The sequence below is a fragment of the Benincasa hispida genome, chromosome 10 (genome assembly GCF_009727055.1).
Source record: "Benincasa hispida cultivar B227 chromosome 10, ASM972705v1, whole genome shotgun sequence".
NCBI lineage: Eukaryota > Viridiplantae > Streptophyta > Magnoliopsida > Cucurbitales > Cucurbitaceae > Benincasa > Benincasa hispida.
In genome coordinates, this window is record NC_052358.1 from 25571006 (window position 1) to 25584283 (window position 13278).

Consider the following 13278-nt stretch of genomic DNA (forward strand, 5'->3'; position numbering starts at 1 on the left):
GAAGGATTATCGTATTGTTAATTAGTTATATCCAATGGACATAGAAATATATCTGTAGTGAGAAGAGTGCAGCTGTCGGTCTTTAGTGGTGTGCCCGACAGTTAACGGATGGTGGATCTCGTGATTAAATAGTTTAGTCAGTTATTCACATACCGTTGGAGCTTCAAGCTACATGTCCATAAGGTTCCTTTGGTAGCTCAATAGATTCAAGTTGAGAATCAATTTTTTGGTAAGTTTGAAGTGTTCAAATTAACAAGAGGGAGTTTTATTATATATGATATAATTAAACTGGTTCAATTATATGTGATATAATTGATATGATGTATGAGATAGATTATTTGGAGGAATTGATATAAATATGATTTATATTAAATAATCGAGAAAGGAACTATGGTTTAAATATTACATATGATGTGATATTAAAACTATAGGTTATAAATATAATATAATAAGTTAGTTATTATATTTATTTATAATTAAACAATTATATGATAATTGTGGTTGGTTATTTTCTTCATTAATTGTAAAAGTGGGAGGTTATTTTCAGTTTTGAATAACTGAAGGATAAAATGAAAAGTGTTTTCATTTCATAAGAGATCGCTTCTTAAGTGTTTTACTAATCGTTTAGCTGACGAGAGACTACATGATAGCCTTCTAAGCAAGAGCTTAAATGATCGTGTAAAGCGCCTTTTACTAAACGATCGTGTAAAGTGATTTACTAAACGATCGCATGCTAAGCAAAATTTACTAAACGATCATGTAAACGATCAAGCATGTTTTACTAAATGATCATGTAGCTTCGAAATTTACTAAACGATCAAGCATTCACAGTCTATGCGATAGATAGTACCTTCTCCCACTTGCTTGGTCGTATAGTTCGATCCCTCTACCAAATCCAACAGAGTCCACACCTCCTGAATTCTCACTTCGAGAATACCAAGGTTACCGAGTGGTGGTGTTGAAGGGTGTTTGTTCGTAGAGAAGATTGTTCGTGATTACTAGACGATTGGGTAGGCGATCTGAACGAGAGCAAAAGGTTGTTGTCCAAGTCTTCACGAGAACAAGAGATTCACAGAGGAAGTGTTCTTCAAAGGTATGTCTCTCATTCACTTTTGTTATTAATTACTAAAGCATGTTGTAATTCATTCCTAGATGCATAACTGTTCTGTATGTCTGTGAATGCCTTTAATTCTTTCATAATGGACTTGGATAGATCTTGCTTCCACTCACTGGTTCTCTTGAATAAGAGTTCCTTCATAAAAGTCTAGGTTGTTTTATAACAATTATAAAATAAAATGTAACAATTATAACATTAGAACATTCATCTATAACATGCTTCCTTAATTAGAAAAATCATGCTTTAATATAACACTTATATGAAAACATGAAAATCTAAGCATGCATACTATATAAATTATAACACTTATAAAATATAACAAATGCATGTCACATGTTTATCCTATGGTGGGGTCTTATTAAACTATATGGCACACTTTATGCACACATATTGAAAAAAATAGCATACATCACGTGCATAATACTTAAACAACACTAAAGTGGACTGGTTTTGGCATTAAAACAAACAAGCTAACTAAATTATTATAAAATTTAGTAAGTAGCTCCCTCGAACCAACCTCAATCCTTGTGAACCAACCCAAACCGGCCAAAAAATAATTCGAACCAGCTCAAAAACTCCAAAAGACTAGATTGAACCGGTCAAAACAGCTCAACCAAGTCTAACCAAATTGATCAACGGCTAGAGCTATCGAGCATGTAGGTTGGGACTTGGGTCGAACGCAGGTCGGGCGCCTGGTCGGGTTGGACACGGTGAAGGTAGGCACATAGGGGACTTCAATAAACCAGGTCGGATCACAGGCTGTGGGTCTGGTCATTGGGTCTGGAAGCATGTTACCAGGTCTGTGAGCCATTTCTTATCCAATTGTCTCAGCCAGCTTGAGTTCCTACCACTTCTTTTGAACAAATGACTACCTAATTGGACTCTAATGAGTCCATAAAAATTATAGACCGTTTGTAACACATTAAAACTCATATGCATTTGAGCAATTAGAATTTCAACAACAAATTAATGAGAAAACAAATGCCAAAACTGTAAAGTATCCACTTTAGCCCTTAAAGCATTCATTATATGAAAAAAAACCCATCAAATGCAATAGAATGTTATAAGATTCTCTGATACCATTTGATGGATAATAAACAACATGCACAATGGAAGCAATGGATCAATAACGTTCTAATTACATTAATTGACGAGGATTAAAAATGCAAAAGGGTTAAAAATACAACCTTTGTAGTTTCCACAAGAATCTTCCTCTTCGTGAGCAATTGGCACCACAAACAGTAAATCCTCTCTATTCTTTGATTGAAGAACATGGTTGTGGGACCGAATCTTTACTGAAAAATAGGGAAATTTACTTAATAATTTGGAGATTAAAAGAAAATTTGTAGAAGTTTTTGGTCAAAAGTCAAAGAAGCATAAGTTTTTAGCATTTGAAAATCAAAACCTATTTATAAAAAAAACACATGCAAAAACTCTTCTTGCATGGTTTCCACTTCAAACTCCATTAACATGTTAAAAATAGGTGTCAAGCATACTATGAAACACTTTATAATCCACTTAGTTAGTGGGAAAATCCAACAATTAGATTTTTCCACTAACTATTTTTTTATTAAAATAAAATCATAATAAATCATTTTTTGACAAAAAATATGAAATGCATTTTTCATATTTTAGAAATTATTTAATTAAAATAATTTTAATTAAATAAAATAAATAATTTAATATCATATATTAAATTGTCTTTGACACCTAATTTTGATGAATCCAATTAATAAAATTTTTAAAACACTTTCATGCTAATATTTTATTTAATATAAAACATACTCTCCAAAAATTATTAATAAATTATTTAATTGTAAACTATATCTCAAATAAAATACAATTTTCCTTAAAGACCGAATTTGAACATTTCAAATTCTCATTTCACACAGTTCTTCAATTTTGTCTGTAGTGAGCTAGCAAGGATACTCCATGGACCGACAGGTCATGAGCTTCCTACAATCGAAGACTAACCGATCAAACTCTTTAACCTAGTTAATTGACATTCGTTAACTAACAAGACTGTCTACTATAGCCTATATTTGCACTCCCCTCACTGTAGATATATTTTGTGTCCATTTGATATAATTGTCATCGATAAGTTGATCCTTCATAGGTTATTTGTAACCTCAGCTAGATCAATTACCGTTTTACACCTGAGTTACATCTTTCCTCCTTAAATATCATTGTCCCTCTAATGTACAATTGATTTAGGTTCTTAGTCACTAAACCACAATTTATTTACCCTCAACTATGCACACCAAGGGACAATCCCAAATAAATAGGAGTTCACAGACAACTCAGGATTTAGATCAAGTTATCTAGGCCATCAAGTAGTGAAATTAATTAGTGTTAATACGTAACAGTGATTATTTCATGGTTAGTCTTACACAATCTCATCGTGTAGAACACCCTCGCTCACATGTCTCTACATGAATGAACTGAACACATTGTTTATGACATTTTACAACATTTTTAAAAATTATAAAGTCAGTTGTATTCAATAGTATCTCCAGAAATATGTATGTAACCTCATCCAAGTAATATAGACTGTTTAGGCTATTGTACTTGAACTTGAACAAGTTTAGGCAATCAATTCATTTTCATTTAACAACATTTGTCTCAATAAACTTCATATATGTTTGTTGTTTATAGATTATGAATTTTAGGATATATAACCCAACAATAAAAAAACTTATTACCTCACATCGCTCACACCTGCTCATAAAACCGAGTTAACAACACTCAAGAAATAGCTAAAATCCTCAAGTAGGAGGTGTTTCGTAAACTGTGAACTTAAGTACCTCCAGCCTTAGATAGGATTTAGTCCAGATGAGTTTGTAACCGTAGTTTTACAAGCTAACGACCTATTTTAACTAATTAAAATAAGTTGTTTGTTAGAGTTAGAAAACATGCAGCGAAAGTAAAACGAATCATTAAGCATTCTAATTCATTAATTTTCGTTTTAAATTAAGCATGCTCAGAAGCTAATAAGAGTGTGTCATGACATACATTTGAAGAAACACTCAATTCTTGAATCTCAGTTGTAAACTCTTTGAAATTAGTTCGTGAACCATCTCAAGGTCTTCCCTATTATCCTTTTGGTGCCTAGATTGAGTTGTGGGACTTAAAATAGGCTTGGATTAAGGGAATTTGGAGATGAGGTTATTGCATCACCATGGTTGAAGACCTTCTTCATCCTCAAGTTTTTTCAGCAAAAAAACTATCAATTGCATGCCCGATTCTTACTTCAATCTTCTTTATTTATTGCATGACTATCATGCAAACAATATTGATGCATGTATTACAACTCATGCTTGGAAGATTGACTCAAATTTGGAAATGGAAAATGAGTGAGCTTCTTGCTTAGAAAGTGGAAAAATCCCACTTTTGGGATTTTTCCATTTTTCATTTCATTTTCATTTTTTGATTTCCAAATTAATTTCCAAAATTAATTTTCTTTTCAAACAATGAAATTTTATTAATTTTACAAAATTAATTCAATAAATACTTTATCTAATAAAATTAATATTAGATAATACTTTATCAAAATTAATTTAATTAATACTTTATCTAAAATTAATCAATGAATTTCCTGGTAAGTCCAGGGTCGAACATAGGGACTTGTGAAAATAGTTGCGTTGATGATTTTTATGAAGACTTGCGGTAACAAGTTAATTAAATAAATCGTTGGGTTTGTTGTTTATGTTGATAAAAATAAATAACGAATGCGGCGGAGTTTGAAAAGAGTTGGTAACGAGAAATACGATGAATATGCGGTGAACGGGTTGAAAAAAGTTTTGGCTAACACTCCCTAGTATGCATTCATGCTTTGCAATCATTCAACATGCATATTATAGTAAACCACCTCTCGGCATGAATGCTACGGCTTCTAAGGCTAGAACACATGCGATAACTTTACAGGGTTTACACATAAACCTCTATCTCTATTTATGCGATGACAACATGACATTCACACAAATATGCAACCACATAATATCATTCCCATTCCTAGAATGCATATGACGCAAGCTGACAAACAGAGCTTATCTCTAAGTCCCTATCTCTTGTTTATACAAGCCTAATCTTGCTCTTTCGAGTCCAGATTCTACCTAGCTCTCTCAAGACATTAGGTTCTTTCTTTAGATTCTCTCTCGAGTAACTCTAAAGGGTATTTTGCACAACATAAAACAAGACAATCGCAAGCAATGAACTTCCTAGGTCATGTTAGCTTAGTTCTTCTCAACCCATTCAACTAGTTTAGCAACTCATGCGTATTAAGAGAGTGAGCAGATGTAGAAATAGAACTTCCATTGAATAGATATGAAGATGAAGTACAAAATAACAATACAAGTATAGTAAGGAGTCTGGTAGCAATTTCTTGCTGCCAGCCGTTTACACTGTTTCTACTCGTGCTCTCAAGATATTCTCGCTCTCGCGAGAGTCGGCCCGCTTTCTGCTCTTACGCTCCAAGCTTCTCTCTCGAGTTGCCCTGGACGATCTCCGGTGCCACCACTCTTCTCTTGCTTCGTCGTAAAATGGAAAAGAAAACTATGAACAGAAGCAACTGGTTAACTTGTCAACTGATCAACCCCTTTTCTGAAGAATACACTTGGTATTTATAGGGCATCAATGGTGAAAGGCGGCTTCTCTCTCCCAGTTATACCGATGAGACAACTTTAATTCCTGATTGACATGTCGAATGATTGTTACCGATAAAGCTGAGTGTACTTCGTGACCGTTATCGGTTGTCAACTTAATTTGGATCCGACTGTCATCAGCTTTCTGTCCCATCGCTCTTAATTATCCTTTCACCCGGATGCGCCCACCATGTTGCGCTGACCAAGTTGCGACGATCCTTCTCGAGCGAATGTTTGTGAGCACGATCAACGCAAAGTCTTGCGGTAAAGTTGTGCTCGACTGATAATTTCCTATGATTGCAATCTTGCATTGCGTTAACGCATATTCTGCACAAAAATACAAAAATCAATAGCTTTAATGCGTTGAACGCATGCGACTGCAATATTATAGAATTTATGCTTAATGGACGCAATTTAATATATTTTATCAACGCAATCTAACATTGTTTAATAACTCAACACTATGATAACGTGCATTTCTGCCCGTTATCAGCTACACCAACATTTTTTTATAGAGGAGGCAAAACTGCAAAAACGTTTTTAGAGAGAAGGTTGAGTTGTACCAACAATTTTTTTATGGGGAGCAAAGTTGCACTGATATTTTTTTAGAAGAGAAGTTGCATCGGCATTTTGGAGAGAGCGTGAAGCTGCACCAACATTTTGGAGAGGAAACAAAGTTGCACCAACATTTTGTAGAGGAAGTAGAGTTGCACCAACATTTTGGAGAGGAAACAAAGTTGCACCTATATATTTGGAAAGAGTGAAGTTGCACCAACATTTTGGAGAGGAAGCAAAGCTGCACCAACATTTTGGAAGGAGTGAAGCTACACCAATATTTTGGAGAGGACGCAAAGTTGTACCAACATTTTGGAATGAGCAAAGTTGCACCAACATTTTGGAAATAGTGAAGTTGCACCAGTATTTTGGAGGAAGCGAAGCTACACCAAAAATTTGGAAAGATAGCAAAGTTGTACCAAACTTGATCTTTGAAGAGGTAGTAGCGAAACCACATCAAACTTGAACTTCAAAGAGGAAGAAATAAAGCCTTCCAACTTGACATCAATTGGGAAGTGGTGAAGCCTTCGAACTTGACTTTGAAGAAGAAGCGAAGCGGCATTCTAAGTGTGTGCCATTAATTTACTATGTTACCTCCTTACAAAGGATGAACATCTTCAACGTGTTGTGTTGCCTCCAATAGGGACAAACATCTTTAAATTTATGTGTTGCTCTCTATAGAGATGACCATCTTCAATTTAGAGTTTCATTTTTTTCATTAAGGATGAACAATATCAATTTTTAATGCAAAATTTAGGTGGTTGTGGCATCCCTATTTTTTTCGTAACAATATATTTCGAATTGAACTTAAACTTCTTTAAGTTGCCTATGTATCCTTGAAGTAAGAGATCAAGTCATAATGTAGTTCAGTTGCTTTTTTTCGGAGTAAACTTAAAGTTTCCTTAAATTTGTCTACGTACACTTTATAATGAATAGGGATTAAGTCATAACATAGTTCAAGAGAGTTTTTTTTCTTTTTTTTTTTTTTTTTTTGGGGGGGGGGGGGGCGCGGAGGGGGGAACTTTTAAACTTATGTGAGCATGAAGTACCATGCAATTTTTTTTTTTTTTTTTTTTTTGGATGTTCACCTTTGGGGGGAAGGGGGAGAACTTTTAAACTTATGCGAGCCAGAAGTACCATGCAGTTTTTTTTTTTTAAAAAAAAAAATTTTTTAGGTGTTCACCTTTCAAGCTCAATTTAGGCTCTTATGATGAGGAGCTCTTTTACATTTAAACTTCTGAAGCTCCTTTTTCATCATGGCTTTATTCATCCTTTTCATTTGTAGGATTCGTCAACATGATGAACTTTGGCTTCACCATCAAGGAACCTTCTGTATTTATATCAACAGAAAACTTCCACTTCACGCATGAAGGGACATGACTATATGATTTTGCCTTCAAGGTTTTCATCTTTCTTTTAAGTTGATCGCTTGTCATCTTTAGATGATCAAAATCAGATGTTGAAGGTCGATCTTTCTTTTATGTGGAGATACTTAGCTTTTTTAAGGCTAAAGTTCAAGTAGAGGTAGATGTTATACATTGGTTTTCTTCTTCTATCGTGGCCATACTTAAATCTTTGAAAGATTGAAGATCAAATAGTTGAAGGTTTGGTACAATCAAAGACAGAAATATTCAATAGTGATATGGTTGTTGTCAACTATCACTATGTTGACAACATGACATGCAATAATTTGTAATACTTCCTCGAGATGATTATCGAGGAAGTTTCTTGGAAAGAATTCTGCAAAATTTATCAGCTGTTGAAGTTGAGGGAAGTGCTCGTCTTCTTCCTTAATAGGCTTAAACTCCCATGCCATCTTTTTCCCTTTATTCTTTTGAGTCTTGTCCCCTCTTTTATATCTTTAATAGGAGTGCCAATTTTTTGGGTGAAATTGGGTTGTCTTCTTTTTTGACTAGTCACAACTATCCATCCTTCATCCTCCTCTTCGATTGGTTCTTTCTTCTCTTGGGAGTCTTTCACCATCTTCTGCTGGAACCAAACCACTATTGGCTTGAAGGCCCTAAACTAGATCAAGCTTTCGCTTTGGTCATAAAATGGTGTTGTTTGAAGTCATTGCCACTGCGATATGATTTGCCTGAGCTACTTCCTCAATTTCCAACTCAATCTTCTTTTCACGAGCTAACTTTAGAATCAACTTCGTCAGCATGAAGCACTTTTCAATTGGGTGACTAGTGACCTGATGATACTTGTAGTAATTAGGATCGTTTACTCTTTCTTCTTGTTTTGATAATTTTCATTTCAAGAGCTGTATAAGTTGCTTCTCTAGCAGCTGTTCCAACATGTCTTCAACATCAAAGTCAAGGAATGAATAAAGTTTCTCCTATCTTCATTTAAGAGTTGAGCAACGCTTCTCGCCACCATCATGCTTTCTTCCAAATTTTGTTTCTCTTTCTTTGGAGGAAAAATTTAACGAATCGTATTGATGACCATAGATTATGTTATGGCACTAGTCACAATAGTTTCAGTGCCTTATATTTCTTATCCTTTCTCCCAAGGACTAGGAAATATTTAGTTCCCATGTTGGCAATGCTCAGCTCCATGCCATTTGTGCATGTTGTCAACTCCTCAAATGTACGAGGTTTTATCCATTGTAGAATGTAGAAAAGCTCACAGTGATGCCTTGGTGCATATCTCCACTATGGATAATTTAGTGAGTCTATCTTTGCAATCCAAACTCAGAGCTCTACATTAGTTAATGTAGTGGATGACCAGCTTTCCCTACCACTACTTGGTACTTGTTAGCCTTATCATGCTGACGATATGCCTAGTGTTATAAAAGTGGTTTAAGAACTCTTTTTCCAACTATTCCTAACTGTCAATCACTTCTGCCTCTATATTAGTATACTAATCGAAAGCATTTCATTTTAAGGTACAGACAAACTGCTTGACTAGCTAGTCTTTTTTGGTTCATGCCTTTTCGTAGGTTTCAATGAAGTGAGTTACATGTTGTTTCTGAAGGAACTCTTAACGAAGAGCATCCATGAGTGCGTTTGGATCATTCCTATTTCATTGTGACCGAATTACCACCACACATTCTAATAAACAGTTATGCGATTTAACACTAATTAACGACATGCTTTGATAAATAAAATAGAAGAGATTGAGTTTACATACTAGTTGAAGACTATGTTCACAACGAACTCAACCCAACGGAAGCAACCTCTACGTTCTTTATCGCCTAGCAAAACAGTCAGCTACAGCAACACAATCGTCAACACGAATGGCAGCAAACGAACAAGCACCAGTATGCATAAGCGGGGACGACACCACCACTTAGAGCCCTTGGTATTCTCGGAATGAGAATCCAAAACATGGTCTTTGTAGAGTTCTCAACTCCCAAATCAGATGAATCCCCAAAATGGTAGGTTTGAATCAGTGACCTGGCCACTTGCACCCATACAAATCAAAGGATTGCCCTCAATGGCAAGAATTCCTAACTCACTCAGGATTGAGGTCATGTTACCTATGGTCATCCTAGTGAAGTGAAGTCTCAGTCATGAACGGTGTTATATAACGAGACGTTTACACTTTGTGGTCAGGTCTTATACAAACTCTTTGTATAGGACGCCCCNCGAGACGTTTACACTTTGTGGTCAGGTCTTATACAAACTCTTTGTATAGGACGCCCCCGCTCGTATGTCCCTTACACGAATGATCAAGATCAGATCATCTATGTCGAGTCACAACACTTGTGACCATTCCACAAAGCGGGTTGCATCCGTAACGTTACCAGGATAAGGTTTCCCTCCTATATCCATATACTACAGACCATTTTGGTTATCACTCAAGACATGATCCACTTGTATGTCATCACATACATACTTAAGTTACATACAGATAACCAGGGATTTTATGTTTATTTGTTTGTGGTAAAGCAAATAAAACAAATAACTGAGCAAAAACAAGATATGAAGTAAATATCATATATTATACAAAACAAGTGTTCGTACAAACTGTTTACAAACTACAGGAAACAAGACTTCAGGGTATCAACCCCAACAGTTTCGAATTCCCCTTTCCATCAATCTGCTAGAACTTTGGATATTGATACCCAATTAACATTCTCAAATTGTCGATTCTCTTGGTGTACAACTTGGAATACATGAAAGAAAATTATGACGATCCTCCATACTGAGCCCCAATGGAGTTTGTAAACATATCATGCAATTGCTGAATTGATAGGGAGACAATAGAGGTGGATTATTGTGGCTGACTTTCCTACAAAACAGTCTTTCCCTTGTCATTGGCTTTGGCAGTTGGAGTTTGATTCATCTAAGCATATTCTTGAGCCGATATTTGATCTCTTAAGGCCGTGATTTCATGGTCTCACTCATCGAGAGCTTTCATTGAGAGATTTATCTTTCTCTAAATCTCTTCCATGGCCGACTTAGCTGTTACGTCAACCACCATGATAGAAACTACATCAAAGTGTGATTCTTTCTCTGATCGATCAAAAGTAGGAGCAATATTGTCGAACAAGGGATTTTCTCTGATGGTGATCCCACCTTTAGGAAATCCCATCAAATGTTCCTAGATTTTCTCCGTGATGATAGTGCCTTATTCTTGCTTATGCAGGATCCTCTTTGAGTGGCTCGGATGATAGATCTCGTATAGAAGCCGCCTGTAGCAGCTAGTGTAACGGGATTGAATTGATGATATAAAGTGCTCACAATGATGCGATACTACTTCTAGATATGCGTTAATTATGGGTATTCATGTAGTATACCATGCGTTGTCACAAGTTTCCTTACGATGGAACCAAGTATAATTCCACCGCAAGTTTCTCGGTGTGATTCGAGGTCGAACACGGGGACTGGTTTAGATTATTGTGGTATGTTCATGATACATGCGACCAGGTTTTCAATCTTTAAAAGTATGTTTGTACAAGGATATAAATTGCAATAAAATAAAGGAAAGCAGTAAAGATGCGATAAAAACATAAAAATACAGTAAACCTAAGCTAGATGATACAAGATACAGACTTTATGTACAAGATGTTGGGATTAAGGCTGGCTGTGAAAGTTATGCAAAGACATGGGATGCGGCGACAAGTCTTATGAACATAATAGAAAGAGAAAGTCAAATAATACAAACAACACAAGTTCTTAATTGGATTGAAGGTACAAATACTGTTCCACTCTTCTCTTGGTGTACAACTCTTAGTGATCGGTCACACTTCCACATGTCTGTGGTGAAACAGAGACTAACATAATGAACGCAAGGTTGCTTCCATGTCTGGAAGTACTACTCGCTTTAGTTAATGCATTCTTCTGACCTTCTCTCGTTAGATTAGAATGACACCTTCACTTCTGCTCTCACAGGTGAAGATACCGTCTAGCATGCTTTAGCTAAACGTATTTTATATCTTTGATACAGATTAAGTTCTTAGTGATTCATATCGCTAGTCAAGGGGTCAAGAGACATCATGAAGAAAGTAATGGATGGGTGAACGAAAATAGACAAAAAATGGTAAATGGAATCTATCGAAACATTTAATATTTATACCAAGTGTTTGATACATGGTGTGTGAATGAAGAGATAAAGAAAACATGAAATACACAATGAAAGAGAGATAGAACAGATACAAACAAGTGCCAATGTCTTGGCACAGATTTGATGGAGATCTACTTGCCGGATAGGATGGATTTGATAGTAGGAAGAGCTTCCCTCTCAGGCTTGCTCTACCGGTAGCAGGGATCTTTGCACAGAGCTTCCGATCGGGTGTATGGCAGGTTGGATCTGAGATTCACCTCTCGGCCTTATCTCGTCTTCTTCCCGGATTTCTTCGCTTAAGCACTCAGCTCAGCCTTTTCTCTACAATCTAACCGCACTTAGCCCTGTATCAAGTAGCATATCTTTTCTCTGAAATCAATGAGGTATTTATAGGTGTAGATCTTTAACTCCGGCCTTGTGGTCCCCACTCATGGTTATGGTAATTCCGAAGATGGAGGGATATTATTCCTTCTATTATGCAATCAGACCGTCAATCCTGCACAACCGTTAGTTGTACACGTGTCTTAATCCTCCGCTCTTGCATTGCTCAACTACATCTTTCAATCATCGAATGTGGTTGAAGCATAGCTCTTGGATCGACTGTCGTATTGCACCGTCATTGCTGTAATCGTCTCTTCATTGTTGATTGACGGGCGCAATGTGACAGAGATGCGTTGATTAGTCTCTCGTGAGCCTTGAGCGCAAGCGGTGACTTGGTCTCCTACAAAACAGAGTAAAGTTCGGCTTGTCTTCCATCTTTTTGGTGTTAGTGGGTGTAATTGCAAACATTTATAATTTTTTCAATACTAGGTTAATTTTCATACAATTGGTGCATAATTACTAACTTTTCGCCGCAATATCTAGATAAGGTGGCATAAATAACTTGTATTTCTACATGTTATCACACCCTCAAATTTAGATATATGCTTTTCCTCAAGCATATCTTTTACTAAGGTAATCATGCTCAATTCCTATCCTATATTTCTGCGATGATTGGTTGCTCCGAATGTTACACTTAGGCACATTACTTGACATAGCACTTTCCTTCTATCCTTGCTAATTCTTAGCAAGCTCTACTTTATTCTTCTATGTAACAAAATTCTACTCAAAGACACTTTTCTAGTTTTCAAAATAGAATGTTTATCTCTTCTTTATCAAAACAACTTGATGTATCTATATGCGGTGAGCAAAACTTTGCGTCATTTATTCACTTAGAGACAGTTGATATGGTTACATTCTTCATTTTGGCTTGTCCCCATAGGTGTCATACGTTGTTCTTGGAAACCCACCTTCGTTTTGGCTTGCTTCTATGGGTGTCATACGAACATTCAACTACGAGCATGCTCTTTTCACAATTAAACTCTTATTAGGTTGGGAATAGTTTTGAAATTTTTCTTTGCACTGACATTGGAGTTTTGCATAACATATTATATATATATATATATATATATA